Below are 16,881 nucleotides of genomic sequence, written 5' to 3'. Positions count from 1 at the left end.
ATAAATGTATTTCTGAGGTATTTAGCTGGTAGTTTGTACATTCACTATTAAACATTCCGACAACTATGAGGACCAGAGGTACCATTTAGCAGAAAGAAACTCTTTGCTTCTTGGTGGTGATGCTCTTTCTCTAATGAAAGCACTAAAAAACACACCTATAGTCTTAAGATGCATTTTTATTTTTAGGGCTACAGCTTGTAAGAATTTTATATACCGGGGGTGCCAAAAAATGTATACACATGTAAAGAGATGTTATCTATGTATTACTTTTAGTTTGCCATAATCAGAAGTGTCTGGACGCTGATGGTAACCTCTTTGACCACTTCTTGTAATTGCAGCCATCAAATGTGACTTGTATTCAACTTTTGGTATCAGAATATATTGGGTATAACAATTTTAATCGTTTTCCTTTCTTAAAATGCATATACCTTTTTTTGGCACCCTCATACATTTAATAAAAAAAAATGTATTTTTTTTTTTTTTTATAGACACAGGGTCTGTGTTGCCCAGGCTGGTCTCAAAGTCCTGGGCTCAAGTGTTCCTCCCACCTTGGCCTCCCAAAGTGTCAGGATCACAGGTGTGAGTTCTTGTGCCTGGCCAGAACTTTTTAAAATTTTTTTATTTTTTGAGTTGGAGTCTCATTCTGTCGCCCAGGCTGGAGTACAGTGGCACGCTCACTGCCACTGCAGCCTTGACCTACTGTGCTCAGGTGATCCTTCCGCCTCAGCCTTCCAAGTAGCTGGAACTATAGGCATGCACCATCACACCCAGTTAATTTTTGATTTATTGTTGAAATGAGGTCTCACCGAGTTGCGCAGGCTGGTCTCGAACCCATGGCTCAGGCAATCCTCTCACCTCAGCCTCCCAAAGTGCTAGAATTATAGGCATGAGCCCCTGTGTCTGGCCCTGGCCAGAACTTTAAAACCTATAATTTAAATCTAGTTTTTGGGTCTTTCTAATGATCAGGTGGGATGATTCTTCTCTTTCATCTCTATTTGTTTTGTATAGTATAATGCAGGAATGTGAGTATAATTTTAGATTTTTATAATGAGCAAATTCACGAACATATTTGTAATAAGCATGGTCTCTTAAGGAATAATGTTCTCTATTTTAGTGCTATTGTCTTATTTGTAGGTTGTGATGAGGTGTTGCATGGCTTTGTGGCTTGCAAGAGTCCTAGGTTACCTACTAGCAGGGTTGCTTGCGTGCATAAGTCAACTTGATGAAAAGGCTTTGGTTTCCTTGTCTATATAATGTTGATAATGATAAAGATAATTAACAGATGTGGCAATACCACATTCAATAAATACTAGCTATTGTTACTTACCAGGGATTTCAGAAGTTACTATGTGAATAATACGAAATTATTATGACTTTTTGTCCTAGCAAAAAGTTGAAAATTATGAAACAAGAGCATAGTTTTGCAGCCACAAACTTTTTCAATTAAAAAATGGAAAGAACAGTTTATGGATGGATAGCTATTCTAAAATTCTTACCTGGTGATTTTTATCTACTGCACTCGTATCTTGTCACGTTGTTTAATGTTAGGCTTTTTATTCATTTTTCAAATAGGTCAGTCACATGGTTCAAAGTTCAAAAGTTACAAAAGGATATATGAGGGGGGACCCAAAAAGCCCTGGAATTTATTTATAAAAACTGTGTTTTTATTCTTACATGTTTAAACTTCAATCACCTTCAAAGTACACTTATCGAGATGCTTTTTCTACTGCTCAAAGCAATTTTTGAAGTCAGTTTTGAAGTCTTTTAGTGCTTCTGTCGTTTTTTGTTTCACCTCTTCCACATTGACAAAATGTTTCCCTTTGAGTACTTTTTTCATTTAGGGAAACAACAACAAAAAAAAGTCACTTTGGGAGAGATAGGGTGAATAGGGAGGGTGAGGCACGGAATCCTGCTGTTTTTGGTCCAAAACTGCTGAACACTCAGTGTGATGTGGACAGGTACACTTGTAAATCACCTGACATATGGGCAAACAGCATTGAAAAAAATCTCCCCCCCAAAAAAATCACTGACGCTGATCACAGCTCTCTCACAACAATGCTAGCTGATACACTGATGACAATGGGTTCCTAGAACACTTACTTAGTGGGGGAAGCCTGTGTAGAAGGGACCCACCCTCCCCAAAATAATTCAGTTTTTTGGGGGAAGAGTTTCCCCTTGTATGTGAAAAGTCTTCATTCCAAGTCTGTTTACCTAGTTTTCATTTCCAGAAGAAACTGGTCATTATATTTTTGTGTACTAGGTATAGAGACTCTTCAATTCTTAATGGAATTTGAAATGCAGTGAGCAACCAAAATTATATGAACATTTTGTATGTGTATGTCTATTTTTTTAAATAGGGGGCTCCCACAACATTTTTCAGATTCTCAGAGGGGTATCTGACTCAAAACAGGTTAAGATCCATTGGTCTAGTTTGTACCTTGTATTAATGACATGTGTTCTTTAGGCATCTAAATTGGTGTGTGTAGGTTTTAAAAAATCATTGATAAGCTTTACTTTTGAACTGGAAGAACATCTGTAAGTCAGTAAGTGTTAAAGTTCAGTTTTGCACCCTTTGAAAGAGTGTGGTAATATTTTTTGAAGGGGAAGGAGTTATAAGATCTTGCACAATATCAAGTGCCAAACTACATTATTTTCATGTGTGAAAGATTACAGTCAGTTGTTACGAAGAGATATTCCGTTCGCTTTTAGGCGGGAGCATATTTTCTTTATATATCCTAACAGTTTGTTTCTGTGGCATAGAGAAAATTATTATACAGAGTTTTATGTGGGCCAAAAGAAACTGAAAGTAAGTGTTCTTGATTTATTCATCATTTAAAAGTAGGGTAGCAGCCTGCATTCATACTCTAGCCCATCTGAATTGGATAATTCCTTAGTTCTTAACCTAGGGTTCGTGGATTTCTGGTTGAAACTGTGTGTATCATAGATGGGCTTCAAGGTTCTAGGAACCTTGTAAATTATATGTAAAATTTCTGTATATGTGTGTTCTTTTTTGGAGGAGATAATTTCTTGCTTTCATCAGATTCTCAAGGATTAGGTCCTTCCAAATTTGTACTCTCTCCCTGTAGTTAAGAGCTTTTGGCTTAGACTAAAAGATTGGGAATTGTGTTGTTACTATTTCCTGCGTATCTTGTTAGCTGTTGTGTGAGCGCATATGCATTGACCGTGACATAAAACAGTGTAAGCTGTGAACAGAATTCATCATAATGTGGGTCTGTCCAGGATGTAGCCAAGACAGTGTATATAAATATTGAAGTACTAAATGAATGTTCTCGTAAGGTGAGGTGGTCCTTTTCTATTTAGGACTTTCTTCTTCGACTCTCTAGTATTCTTCAAGTTTTAGCTCAATTGAGATCTTCCTGGGGAGTTTTAAAAATAGTCTTCTTTGAAGTTTCTATCACTCTATTAATTATTTTTGTTTGTTCATTTGTCTGATATGTCTCCCCTCCCCCATTAAAATACAGTCTTCTTTGGTGTAGAAACCTTGTTTTTCTTATCTCTAGGGCCTAGAACAGTGTCTTATATATAATTGGCATTCAGTAAACATTTCTTAGTAAATGAATGAACATGGTTGGTTGACATCTAGGATGACTTAGTTGACTGAGTAATAGTAATACTATACAGGCATTTATTTTTCCTCCCTAAATATTTAAACATTTTTTTCCCCTCAAAATCCAGGCCAATTTTATTATAACAAAATAAAATTATAATGCAAATTATTTTAACTTGTAATTTATACAAAATTATAAACTTGTTTAATGAAAACTTTATTTTGAAAGGATCGAATTACTGAGTGTTAACTTAAAATCCTGAGCGACGTTGTGCCCTGGTAATTCTGCATGTTTCAGGTTAAACAGGAGTGGTGTCTTGTGGTGAGGGGATGGTGTGGATTTTATGTATGTCAAACTTAGAATGATTCCTTTTACTTTGGGGATTCATCACTTTCATTTTTCAGAAGTTAAGATGTTAAGTACAGTGGAATCCCTTTTTCTGCTAGTGTTTGGGGATTGATTAAAGGATAATCAGATAACCAGACTTTATATAGTTTACAAGAGAATGCCACATCTTAATATTACAATAGACTTTCGGAACAGGGTTTTATGGTTAAATGTTCTCTCATTTGTAATATTGGCTCACAATAATAATTAGATTTTGTAGTTCTTAAAAAAGATCAGTAACTTTCTAGATAGATCACATAGGCTAGATCAGATCTTTTGTTTGCAGATGACATCCTGTTTTACTACTTGAAGATTTTCCTTTTTTTTTTCAGTCAGAGTCTCACTCTGTCACCCAGGCTGCCACCACAGCCTCGACCTGCTGGGCTTGGGTGATCCTTCTGCTTCAACCTTCCAAGTAGTTGGAACTACAGACATGCATCACCACACCCAACTAAATTTTAAATTTATTGTAGAGACGAGGTCTCACCAAGTTGCCCAGGATGGTCTTGAACCCTTGGGTTCAGACAGTCCTCTTGCCTCTGCCTCCCAAAGTACTGGAATTATAGGCATGGGCCACCGTGCCCAGTTGAAGATTTTTAAAAGACAAATATAGGATCTTATTTTATGTTACAGGAGAATTAAGCACAGTCTCCCTCAGTAAGACTGTAGGCCTTCAGGTCACAGGTACCTGGGTCCGCTGCTCACAGCTGTTTGACTTCTAGGCCTTCATTTTCTTATCTCTGGATAAGAAGTGACTGGGAGAGTGAAATAACCCATATCATAGAGTCAGATTAAATTCTAGAAGCAGGCAAAACACTTAGCCTATTGCTAGAGTTGTAGCCATTGTAGGAGTTGAAGAATATTAACTACTATAATTATAGGAAAAACTGCACAATGGGAAATGTTTACTAATGTCTTTCAGTTGGTTTTTATTCTTTCAATACATTATTGATTATTTTCATTTAAGGAAGAAAGATATGAAGTGTCTACAGCTGTGAGAATTAGGCTTTTTAAAGCCAGAAGGAGAACAAGTTCTTATGGAACAATCTCAGCATTACTGTTCCGTTAATGTCAATTTGAGATGGACTTCTCATTTCAGGAATGAGAACTTATAATGGCTAATGGAATTATTTTCAAGGGAAATGCCATTTGTGAAGAGTTGCCAGGAAAAATTATTGTTAGACAAACTTAATTTGAAAGTTGTCTACCAGGGCAGGATTTTCGGGCTTTTATGGCAATTGCTTACTTGGATCAGTAAATATAACTTCAGCACCCTGCCCTTATGTTTGTATTGTTACACAGATATATGGTGTACATTAAAACATATGTAAACATAGAAGTGTTTTATTTTATTTGTTTGAGTTGGAGTCTCACTCTGTCGCCCAGGCTAAAGTGCAGTAGCACGCTCACAGCCACTGCATCCTCGACCTGCTGGGCTGAAGCGATCCTTCCACCTCAGCCTTCCAAGTCGCTGGAACTACAGGCATGTGCCACCATGCCCAGCTAATTTTTTGATTTATTGTAGAGGTGAGGTCTCGCCAATTTGCCCAGGCTGGTCTCGAACCCATGGGCTGAGGTAATCTTCTCATCTCAGTCTCCCAAAGTGCTGGATTATATGCGTGAGCCACCGTGCCAGACCAGAAATGTTTTAAAAGAAGATAATGAAAAATAGGATATTTGGAGTTCTAATACTTAATTTTTGTACATCACCTCCTTTTCCCTTGCCCGTCCCCCATCACTTACTGGTCCAGAGCACACACAGCTTTGTTTTAAGGTTCTGCTTCAAACAGGGAACCTTCTTTTCAAGGCTTTGAGCCATGTTAGTTTTGCAGCATTTTATTTTGAAAGAAGGAGACATGAAGAGTTGAATGAGCAACTTCTTTTCTTTTTGTCGGGATTAGGGCTCTGTGTGTTGCCCAGGCTGGTCTTGAACTCCTGGCCTCAAGCAGTCCTTCCACCTCAACCTCCCAAAGTGCTGGGATTACAGGCATGAGCCATGGCACTGGCTGGAACATCTTTCTTAGTGTACCTTGTTGAGTTTTTTGCCCAGGCTTTTGAATTTATTGCCCCTTAAAGAAACAATATGAATTGAGGATTTTACCAGTTTGAGAAGTAACACAGATGGTTCCTTGTTGAGGGCTCCTATCTTGTGGTAAATGAGGCAGGTTTTTTAGAGGGCTCTTGACCTTGAAATTTCAGGCAGTATTTTTGTGTTTGTGTGCAGATTGGCATTTTTCTAGGCAAAGTTTGAGAGCTTTCTTCAGATTCTCAAAGAAGTTTCTACAGAGGCTGGGACCATTGCTTTGGGTGGTGGGCACGTTTCCCCACCATCAGCAGAGAGAGAGAATTTGTCATATAATCCCCTCTGTAGAAGAGAGTTCGCATACCTTGAGTTTTTTTTCCTGTGTGTCTTAACTGATTTTTAATTCTTTTTGATACCAAATAGAATTTTAAAATGTATTTGAAGGGAGAAGTTCCTGCACGACTGTGGTATGGTTATTTGGAAATTTGTGATCAGTACCATTTGAGAAATTAAGCTGGGTGAATAGGAGTACCAATGGTTACATTGAGTGAGCTTGTTAAGGAGCATTTTTGCTGAAACAGCTATGGACCTGGAAGAAGTTGGAAGGAGAAACTCAGGTCATCTTTAATGACCTGAATGGAAGGAGATAATTTAGCAACCAGTAAAGAGAAGTTGTATCTGTTGGTTTTGCTGTGTGTCAGGCACCATATCACATGGTGTCTCCTTTAAGACTCCCACAACACCAAAAACAAGGGGTGCTTGCTTTTAACTGAGGACCAGTGACTTGCCCACTCCTGGAGAGAGACCCAGGGGTGGGACTCCAGGCCTTCTGGGCTCCAGAGCTGGTGCCTTCTCCATTGTGGCCCTTAGCAGTACATGAACACAGGTGAGAGCTGGAGCCAACCATGTTCTCACTCACTGTGTGTTGGGATGACTTACTTTTTTGCTAGAATAGCTGGCCGCATCAGCACTGTGGGTGGGGGTGGGAGAGACCTGGTGGAATAGCTGGCCATGGGCAGGCCAGGCAGGAAGGGGACCTGGGCACTGGACAGTGGCACAGAGGGAGAAGACGCTTCCTGGACCCCTGTGTGACTCATGCTGTGCCCTGATGAAAGCATGTCAGTCACGAGAAGTGAGGAAGGGTTTGTGAACTGTGGCATTCTGGCAGCGTGTCCTTGAACACTGCTTTGCATCTTTGGAGAACTAGCTTATTGTTGGGAAAGAGATAGGTTCAAGTTCAGGTGATAATCCTAGCTTTTGTATTTTCCTTTTTTTTTGAGTTGGAGTTTCACTCTGTTGCCAGGCTGGAGTGCAGTGGCACCATCACTGCAACCTCAACCTCTTGAGCTCAGATAAACCTCCTGTTGTAGCCTCCTGAGTAGCTGGGACTACAGGTGCACACCACCACACCTGGCTAATTTTTCGTTTTTGTTTTTTTTTTGTAAAGATGAGGTTTCACTAAGTTGCCCAGGCTGGTCTTGAACTCCTGGGCTCAAGCAGTCCTCTTGCCTTTGCATCCTAAAGTGCTGGGATTATAGGTATGAGCCACCACACCTGGCTAAGCTTTGTGGACTGAGTGAAGTTCCTCTTTGGGGCTTCAGTTTTTGCTTTTATAAATTGGGACTCATACTTCCCAATGCGGTTGTGAATGGTGAGATAATGTGGGTAAATGGCCTGCTGCGGGGTTGGCTGCTGAATAAATATTCGTTCCTTTATCTCTCTGCCATTGATCTTTCTTGGAGTCAGCCCTGTGGACCTGGATCTGGTTTCAGGATATGCAGTGTTGTGAGAGAAGAGATCTGGCGAAAGTTCATCCGTTATGTAGGCACCATGAAAGACTTTTATCTCACAGAGATGTTAAATTTTAATTTAATTAATTCAGCGCTGCTTGTGCCTGGAACACTGTTCAAAGTGAAATGTTAAAACATTAAAAAGAACATGGAGCAAATTGAGACTTGGCACCATGTCAGGAAAAGTACTGTCTTCTAATAAGGAAGATATAGACTTTAGAATTAGCCTTTTACCAAAGTGACACCAAAACACAGTACCTGGCAGTGGTCGGGGGTACTCCTCTGCCACATCTCGCCTTGTGTGGAAGTATAGTGAGAATTTAGAGTGGCCTCAGGCTCCCAAGGCGCAGTCTAGATTAGCAGTGTAGACCTCATGGCTGTTGCATGCTGTGCTCACTGTAGGCAAACAACACTTTTCTTTTTGAAGGAATGAGTATTTTGAAATCCAGGACATTTATAGCAAAAGTAAAGGGTTTGAGGGTCAGAAGACTACTTTCAGGCTTCGTCTCATCAAATTAATTTTGTAGGAAGATAGCAATGCATCAGGACTGATTTTTTTTTTTTTTTGGCCTAATTTGTGAGCAAAAGTCAAAATGCCTTGAAAGCAGATGAACACAGGAGGCTTTTTAAAGTAGAAGGAAGTTTCTACTTTAGTGCTTTCTAGACAGTGCTTTCTGTTTGCACTGTCTGTACTGTCCACATACCCATCTCCATTTGCCCCTTCAACTCTATCTATAACTAACACAACTAACTAGTGTTATTAACAGAAGCCCATCATCTAGAAATAATGTTCATTTCACTTTAAGAAAGTTTAAAGATATTATAATCAAAGACAGTTTAGGTGAAGTTCTAAAACCTACTGGCCGAATCTAAGATGTGGCTGAATTTGGGGGAGATCCATCTGTAAGTTTTCAGATGTGAGAAAGCCTGATGTAACCTTTGGCTGCTGAGAAAACTTCACACTTTTACCCAGAGTGAGTTATTTCTTACAGATGTTGAATAGAGCTGTGCTTTATTATATTTAGATTTATATCTTAACATTTTTTTTTTGAGTTGGGGTCTCGCTCTGTTTCCTAGGCTGGAATGTAGTCACACTATCATGGCTCACTGCAGCCTCAACGTTCTGGGCTCAGGTGATCCTTCCGCCTCAGCCTCCCAAGTAGCTGGGACTGCAGGTGTGTACCACCAAGACTGGCTAATTTTTTGGATTTTTTGGTAGAGATGAGGTTTTGCTATGTTGCCAGACTGGTCTCAAACTCCTGGGCTCAAGCAATCCTCCTGCCTCAGCCTCCCAAAGTGCCAGGATTATCAGCATGAGCCACTGTACCCGGCTTATGTCTTAACATTTTAAAAGGCAATTAAACGAACTGGATTTTAGACTGTTCTGGTTTAGTAGGATCTTCTAGAAATGGTGTATACTTTAGGTACTCTCGGGCTTAGGATTGGTAGACTATATTCACACTCTTGAATTATAGAGAGAAATTGTATACAAATGTTTTTCAAAATATGTATGAACCAAACAGCTATGAAGGAGTCTGCATATGACCTGGCTAAATCAGTCTCCTTCAAGGGCCTTAAGTTCTCATTTTTACAATTGTTCCAGTGGGCTGTTGAATTCAGTTCATTTATTTATTCATTTAACACAGTTCCGTTGAGTCACTGATGAACTAGACACTGTCCTGGGAGCACAGTGATGAGCAAAACAGGATTGGTCTCTGATCTTATTTGGAGAGAGAGACATTAATCAACTAAACAGAGATAGAATTCCATCGTAAGTGCTATTGGACTAAGAGGGTGGCCATTATTCAGGGAAGTCTTCTGAGAAGTGATGTTTTTGGTGAGGTAGGAAGATGGAGCAGGTAGGTTGAGATTTTTCTTCTCAGAAGACCATTGTAACTAGAGATCAGAGACTGACTGGGGCTGTTCTGGTTGTCAGGGGCCAAATCACCTGGGTGGGTTAAAGTGTTTGTCCTTGATCCTGACAGCATTTGTATGTCTACAAATATACAGCCACAGAATATACAAATTACCCCTAGAACCAGTCACGAAGAATATTCTTTACCCCTCATGTGTATATTCTTGTGTCGTGCTTTTTTGTTGTTTCATGTGATGATTAACAGCATCGTATTGGGAGATTACTGTGAGGTAGTCTTATTGTTGAAATTAAACGTTCTCCTGTCATGGTAACATTGTGCTTTTCATATTTTATGATACTGGGGTTTCCTTGAAAACAAATCACTTAGTCATTGCTTGCCTTTAACACATATTACCAAATTGCTCTCTTTTTTTTTTTTGAGTTGGAGTCTCACTCTGTTGCCCAGGCTAGAGTGCAGTAGCACAGTGACGGTCATGGCAACCTCAACCTGCTGGGCTCAGGCGATCCTTCCGCCTCAGCCTTCCAAGTAGCTGGAACTACAGGCATGAGCCACCATGCCCAGCTAATTTTTTTGATTTATTATAGAGATGAGATCTCACCTAGTTGCCCAGGCTGGTCTCGAACCCGTGGGCTCAGGCAATCCTCTCACCTTAACCTCCCAAAGTGCTGGGATTTTAGGAGTGAGCCACACATATTACCAATTTACTTTCAAACTATAAACATGAAATGTACAACAACAAAAACTTTAAGTTTCTTTAAAACTGTAAATAAATCTATCTGGAACTTGGTGGCTTACGCCTATAATTCCAGCAACTCAGGAGGCTGAGGTAAAGAATCACTTGAGCCCAGGAGTTTGAGGCTGCAGTGAGCTGTGATTGAGCCAGTGTACTCCAGGCTGAGCGACAGAGTAAGACCTTGACTCTAAAAATAAGGCTGGGCGTGGTGGTTCATGCCTGTAATCCCAGCACTCAGAGGCTCAGGCGGGAGGCTCACTTGAGTCCGGGAGTTTGAAATTAGCCTGGGCAACATACCAAGACCCTGTCTCTAAAAAGCAAAAATAAAATCTACCTGTAGATTCAGTTCTATGGTCTACAGCTGTCACTGTATTATTAATGTCGATGATCTTATGTTTTTATGTGTTTTACTTTACTGTTTCATGTACTACTGCTTGGAATAGTGAGGAACATAATACAATAGATTTAATTCATTAAGAGAATAAAGGTTTAGAAGATTAGATCTAGAATTATCGTCAGCACCAATTGAAGTTCATTAAATAGAATGCAAGCAACAATAAAACACAGTTAGGCAAAGCAATTAACATTGGCGGTGTTATGGTTACTGTGGAGACTGGAAAAATAAATAATTGAAAGTATTTCAAATTTGACAAATTGAATGAAGTTAAAAATTGAATCCACCTCCTTGTCACTTGCTAATTTTAAATTTTCCTGAATGATTATAATTTCAATTATTGAGAGTTATCTGTACTGCATTCTGTGGGTGGCAAACATTGAGTGGAGTGAGTGGTTTTCAGTACCAATGCTTGCTGCAGAGCTGGATTTGTGATGGTTCACATAAAGAAGAAAACATCGTCTATGATGATCTCAGACTCTGACCTGACAGGGAGAGTCTAATAAAAGAAAGAAAAGTACTGTAGAGTTTGGAGCTTTTGACAGTCATTGCTATAGTGACCACTCTTGTACCTAAATGGTTAATTAATTTCAAAATGATCTTAGTCATTTCATGGTTAGTCAGACTGTGCATTCCTGTGAGTATATACTTAAAATAATCTTGGTGAAATTATATTTCTCCAGTTTTACTTAATGGAATATTCTTTTTTATTTGTGTGTTAATATAGGACACTTCACCTATATTTTTTTGGCTAGGAGAGTTAACCCCCCCTTTTTTTTTTTTTTTTTTTGAGTTGGAGTCTCACTCTGTCGCCCAGACTGGAGTGCAGTGGCCGCTCCTGGCCACCGCAGCCTCGACCTGCTGGGCTCCGGCGATCCTTCTGCCTCAGCCTTCCAAGTAGCCGGAATTACAGGCATGTGCTACCACGCCCGGCTGATTTTTTTTTTTTTTTAAATTTATTGTAGAGATGAAGTCTCACTGCCCAGGCGGGTCTCGAACCCGCGGGCTCAGGCAATCCACTCACCTCAGCCTCCCAAAGGCGCGGGATTACAGGCTGAGCCACCGAGCCCGGCCCCCCTTTTGTTTTTGAGCAAGGCTATTTATAATTTTGTACTGCTTAAGAAAATATTTTCTCCACATCAGGGTATCATAGTTAATGATTGGTGCTCATTTCTGTCCACAAATTTTGCAAGGATAATTGACCAGGTCTTTACCTCTTCCTGATGGTATAGTCATGAAGCTTTGCTTTACTCATTTGGAGAAGACAAGTGATTAAAAACCTCCTCATAGGGTGGTTGCGAGGATTGAATGGGTTAGTATAGCGGATGCTTCGAACAGGTCCCAGCTCATGGTGTATATAAATGTTAGCTGTTTTCATCCTTGCAGTTGTTGTTATTATTAATTTATAAATACTGTTTATTTTTTGAGTCTGAAGACCTGAGTCTCAAGTGGATCCTGTAAAACTGATCTCTTTTTTGTTTACTATGTTTAGGGAAGTAGATGTTTGTTTTTAAAAATCTATCTATTTAGTCCATCCATACACTAAATTGCTTAAATAAGACAATATATCACTATATATTACATTTGCTATGGGTGGAAAAAGCATTCAAAAAGCATTTTTGAATGAAGTAACATTTGGAAGCTGTCAGAGTTAGTATATTACTGAACCCAAGGATTAGCCTATACAAGTGTGAGCCGCGTTGCTTCATGACAGATGTGAAAGCATTGTGTTCACCTGTCTTCCCAGCTGGTGTGTGTGTGGACCAGGGGCTGTTGCAGATTGGGGAACTGGACGTGTGTGATGACATTAGATATCCCCACTGTGAAACATCAGGAGGGACTGTTGGTGATTGCCAAGTGTAGTTAAGAGGTTGATGGATGCTGCCTGGACAGACAGGAAATAGCTATTAACCTAACACCTTTCATTAAGCAGGAGCATTGAAAAGTCTTTAAGAATTTCTAAAAGAGTTGCTGGGAGTTTTACAAAAATATCTTTAGAGCAGGTGGCTCAGAATATGAATTTCATGTGTGTTAACATTTTTTTCTTCATCTGTGAGTTTTTACTTAAAGCTTTTTTTGTGAACTGGATTTGTTGTGCACATGCAGTTTGTGTGTATATATTTTTTATTTTTACATTGTAGTTGAAGCATACGCAATTTTGATTAGCAATGAAACTTACATTCAGTCTTCATTCAAACTAGACTATTTTTTTTTTCTCTCTCTCTCATGGGAAGTTGTGGTTATTACAGTGTCCAAAACACTCTTTTCACTTACCTACCTCAAGATAATGAGTGTCATCATTGACATGTCTTCAGCTTCTATTGAGACAAGAAAATGTATTCACCCTTGTTGAATTTTTCCTTATAATGAATTCACATAAAATAAGAGACTGAGAATGCTAATGTTCACAAAAGCAATGTGTACATGTATTTGAAGTAGATATATAAAAGGGAAACCAAGGCTCCAAGAAATCACTGACAGTTCAGAATTCAGTGAGTGTGAACAGAAATGTCAATCAGAATTCTCTCTTCCAAGTTACCTTCTTGAGATGGGACATGCTGAAGTTTCTGTTCTTGGGTTCTTTCTTTTTGTTCTAAAGAATTTGAATGAAGACTCAAAGACTGATAAATGAAAGCTTCAGTCAGAGGAAGGCATTTAAAGCTAGAGACAGAGTTCTCTATAGTTGTTTTTTTCTCCCATCTGTTCAAAATTTTGACATTTATTTTTTTCTTCGATTTTCCCCTCTCTTAGTTGTCTTGCAGGTGGGTTTGCTTAAGGCAATGCAGAGTTATGGCCAGGTTAGAAATACCGAAGTAGCATTGGAAGCTAGGGAGACAGAAGATAAAAACACAGAAATGTTGCATATTCAGCAGGGTAGAGTTATGGAAAGAGGACAGGTTTGTTAACCGGTCAAAAATCTTAGAATTCCAACCAATTTTCCTTGGTGACCTTGGACAAATGAACTACTCAGAACCTCAGTTTGCTTATCCGTAAAGTAACAATAAAATAATCTACTTTGCAGGATTCATTTGAGAGGTGATGTATGTGAAATTCCTAGAGTGCTTTGTAATTGACTGTTGTCATCATATTTCCATCCTTGGATATTCCCATCCACGTCCATTCAGGATTGTCTTCCCGCTGTCTGAGATAATGCCCCCCATGTCTTCACTGTTCAGTGAGTACCTGTTGAGAGAAACCATCCTTTTAGGCAGGAAAGGAATTCCTTATGTATCTGAAGTAGTGCTGATTCTTATTGTAGTATTGCTTCTTACTCATTCTTTTTTCTTTTTTGGTTTGCATGTCATTTATTTTTTTAGAGACAGGGTCTTGCTTTGTCACCCAGGTTGAAGAGAAGTCATCCAATCATAGTGTACTGCAGCCTCCAACTACTGGGCTCAAGCAATTCTCTTGCCTCAGCTTCCTGAGTAGTTGGGACTGTAGGCACACACCATCACACTTGGCTAATTTTTAAATTTTTTTGTAGATTCGAGAGTCTCGCTATGTTACCCAGGCTGATCTTGCACTCCTGGCCTCAAGATCCTCCTGCCTCCACTCCCAAAGTGCTGGGATTACAGGTGTGAGCTACTGCACCTGGCTATTGTTTGCATCTTAAATATTCTTCTAGAGTCCTTTTTTTAAAAAATGAGAGTTTTTGTGTAGTATAATTGTGTAATCAACTGCATACAGCCTTAAAGGCAAAGGTTATGAGTATGGCTTGCCTTGGTTCACAGGAAAGATGTTTCTTTGGACAGGGCATAGTATCTGAAAGTCCCATAATTATCAAAGATGTCCATGCACTTTGAAAGGCTCTGAGCATAAGGTTCCCTTTCTGGTTTTATTATCAGTCTCTTGAGCTGGGACTGAGAACTGGCAATGTCTGACACATAGGAGACATGTAATAAGTGTTTATTGAATGAATGAATGTGGTAGTGTTTCAGACATCAGGATTTAGTGGGCTCTTTATTGGGTAGTATTTACTTGATCAGCTTTGAAGAGTAGAAACAATACAAACATGAAGTGAATTTTAGTGCAGACTTGACAATAAAACCAACTCAGCTTTCTGTCACTTCTTGACCTTAGACTGGACAGAGACTGCTGGTTCACGGCATGCACCTGGCACTTTGCAACTCTCCTTGAAATACATCATAGAAAACCCCGGGCTGGAGCCCAGAGCCTGATGAGCATTACCTTGTGTATGGGGGATGTACAAGTGGAGGAATGAGCTCTTACCCTGGCCCCTCTTGCCTTCTAAGGGTTTATGTCAGCACAGATACGCTAGTTCTGGATTGTCACAATTCATGGAAGATAAAGACATAAAAGTGCCTATTCTGGTCTCCACTCAGATGGACACCCGGGCTCTCTTTACTTCTGTTTGATATGTGTTCAAGAAATTTAAGAAACTGATTTTAATTCTAGCTTTAAGAAAACAATTAGAAAGGGGGAGTTTTTGTTTGCTGCTACAGGAGTGCCTCCCCTACCATGCCCTGCCTTCCAATGCCTACAATTGGTACATTTTTTTTTTTTTTTTTTTTTTTTTTGAGTTGGAGTCTCACTCTGTCGCCCAAACTGGAGTGCAGTGGCCGCTCCCGGCCACCGCAGCCTCGACCTGCTAGGCTCTGGCGATCCTTCCGCCTCAGCCTTCCAAGAAGCTGGAACTACAAGCACACGCTACCACACCTGGCTAATTTTTTTTTTATTTATTGTAGAGATGCGGTCTCACCAAGTTACCCAGGCAGATCTCGAACCCGCGGGCTCAGGCAGTCCACTCACCTCAGCCTCCCAAGGCGTGAGATTACAGGCTGAACCACCGAGCCCGGCTGGTACATTTTTTAATATGCAGGAAAAAGAGAATTTTAGACTATCCATGTTTCTATTTCTTCATTAGTGTGTATAATTAAGAGGTGGAAGGATGTGATGTGGTTTTCTAAATTTTCAAGTAACACGAGAAAGAAGCACACTTAGTGGTTCATATTTTTGAAAGGTTGTACAGCATTTGGGGAGAGTTTCTTTTACTAGAAACCTCAATTTCCGGCCTCTTCATTTTGCTATGCACAATTTTATAAGAAATCAGACTATCCCTGTCCCTTTTACTTGAAGGCGATGCAGTGTATATTCTGAGTAGACCGGTGCGTGACCCTGAGAGGCTTTTTTTTGGTGAGTGTATCTTCAGAAACAGAGGTAATCAGGATCTGTCTTCAGGAATTTTCTGTCTTCTCAAAGACTCATTTCCACACGTCAAATATAAACTAGGTCCATAAATTCTGGTGATGCTTTCATTTAACCATCCAAACAGTTTCTGTTTCAGTTCCAAAAAAGGTGATTTCTTTCCTCAACCATTAAATAGTTAGGTGCTTTTTTTTTTCTTTTTCGAGGGAGAGTGGGGTTGTTCATTGCTGTTGGGCTTTCTTTGGTGATAGATGGGATGTTTCAGAAGTGAAACCAGTTTAATGCTAGCTGTGTTAAACTTAGCGTATAACACTAATGTTAAATTTTTACAGAATCTGGAAAGCTCTGACAGCAGAACATGTTTATATAGGGAAAGTTCTACTTAATTCTTGGAAGAATTACATATGTTTTAGTTTTAAAAATTACTAAATTTTTATCCAGACCAGGCACAGTGCTTCAAGCCTAAAATCCTAGCACTTTGGGAGGCTGAGGTGGGAGGATTGCTAGAACCCAGGAGTATAAGACCAGCCTGGGCAAAATAGCAAGATTTTGTCTCTACAAAAAAATTTAAAACATGAGCTGGACATGTAGGCATGTGCCTCTGGTCCCAGCTACTCTGGAGACTGAGGCAGAAGCCTGAGCCCAGGAGATCGAGACTGTGATGAGCCGTGTTTGTTCCATTGCACTCCAGTCTGCCGGACAAAGTGAGACCATGACTCAAAAAAAAATTAGCTGGGTTCAGTGGCTCAGCCTGTAATCCCGTGCCTTTGGGAGGCTGAGATGAGTGGAATGCCTGAGCCTGTGGGTTCGAGACCTGCCTGGGCAACTTGGCGAGACCTCATCTCTACAATAAACCAAAAAATTAACTGGGTGTGGTAGCGTGTGCCTGTGGTTCCAGCTACTTGGAAGGCTGAGGCAGAAGGATTGCCGGAGCCCAGCAGG

The 16,881-nt window shown here is 39.9% G+C and overlaps 1 protein-coding gene across 3 annotated transcripts in view; it reads left to right on the top strand.

Moving 5' to 3' along the window:
• PPP2R5E (protein phosphatase 2 regulatory subunit B'epsilon) overlaps window positions 1–16,881 on the top strand; it is a 161,899-nt gene that overhangs the window by 7,591 nt on the left and 137,427 nt on the right. The window lies entirely within an intron of this gene.

Source organism: Carlito syrichta, unplaced genomic scaffold (genome assembly GCF_000164805.1).
Source record: "Carlito syrichta isolate Samal-C Ts95f unplaced genomic scaffold, Tarsius_syrichta-2.0.1 Scaffold308795, whole genome shotgun sequence".
NCBI lineage: Eukaryota > Metazoa > Chordata > Mammalia > Primates > Tarsiidae > Carlito > Carlito syrichta.
The sequence above is the reverse complement of the archived record's forward strand: the minus strand, read 5'-3'. Positions and strand labels throughout refer to the sequence as shown.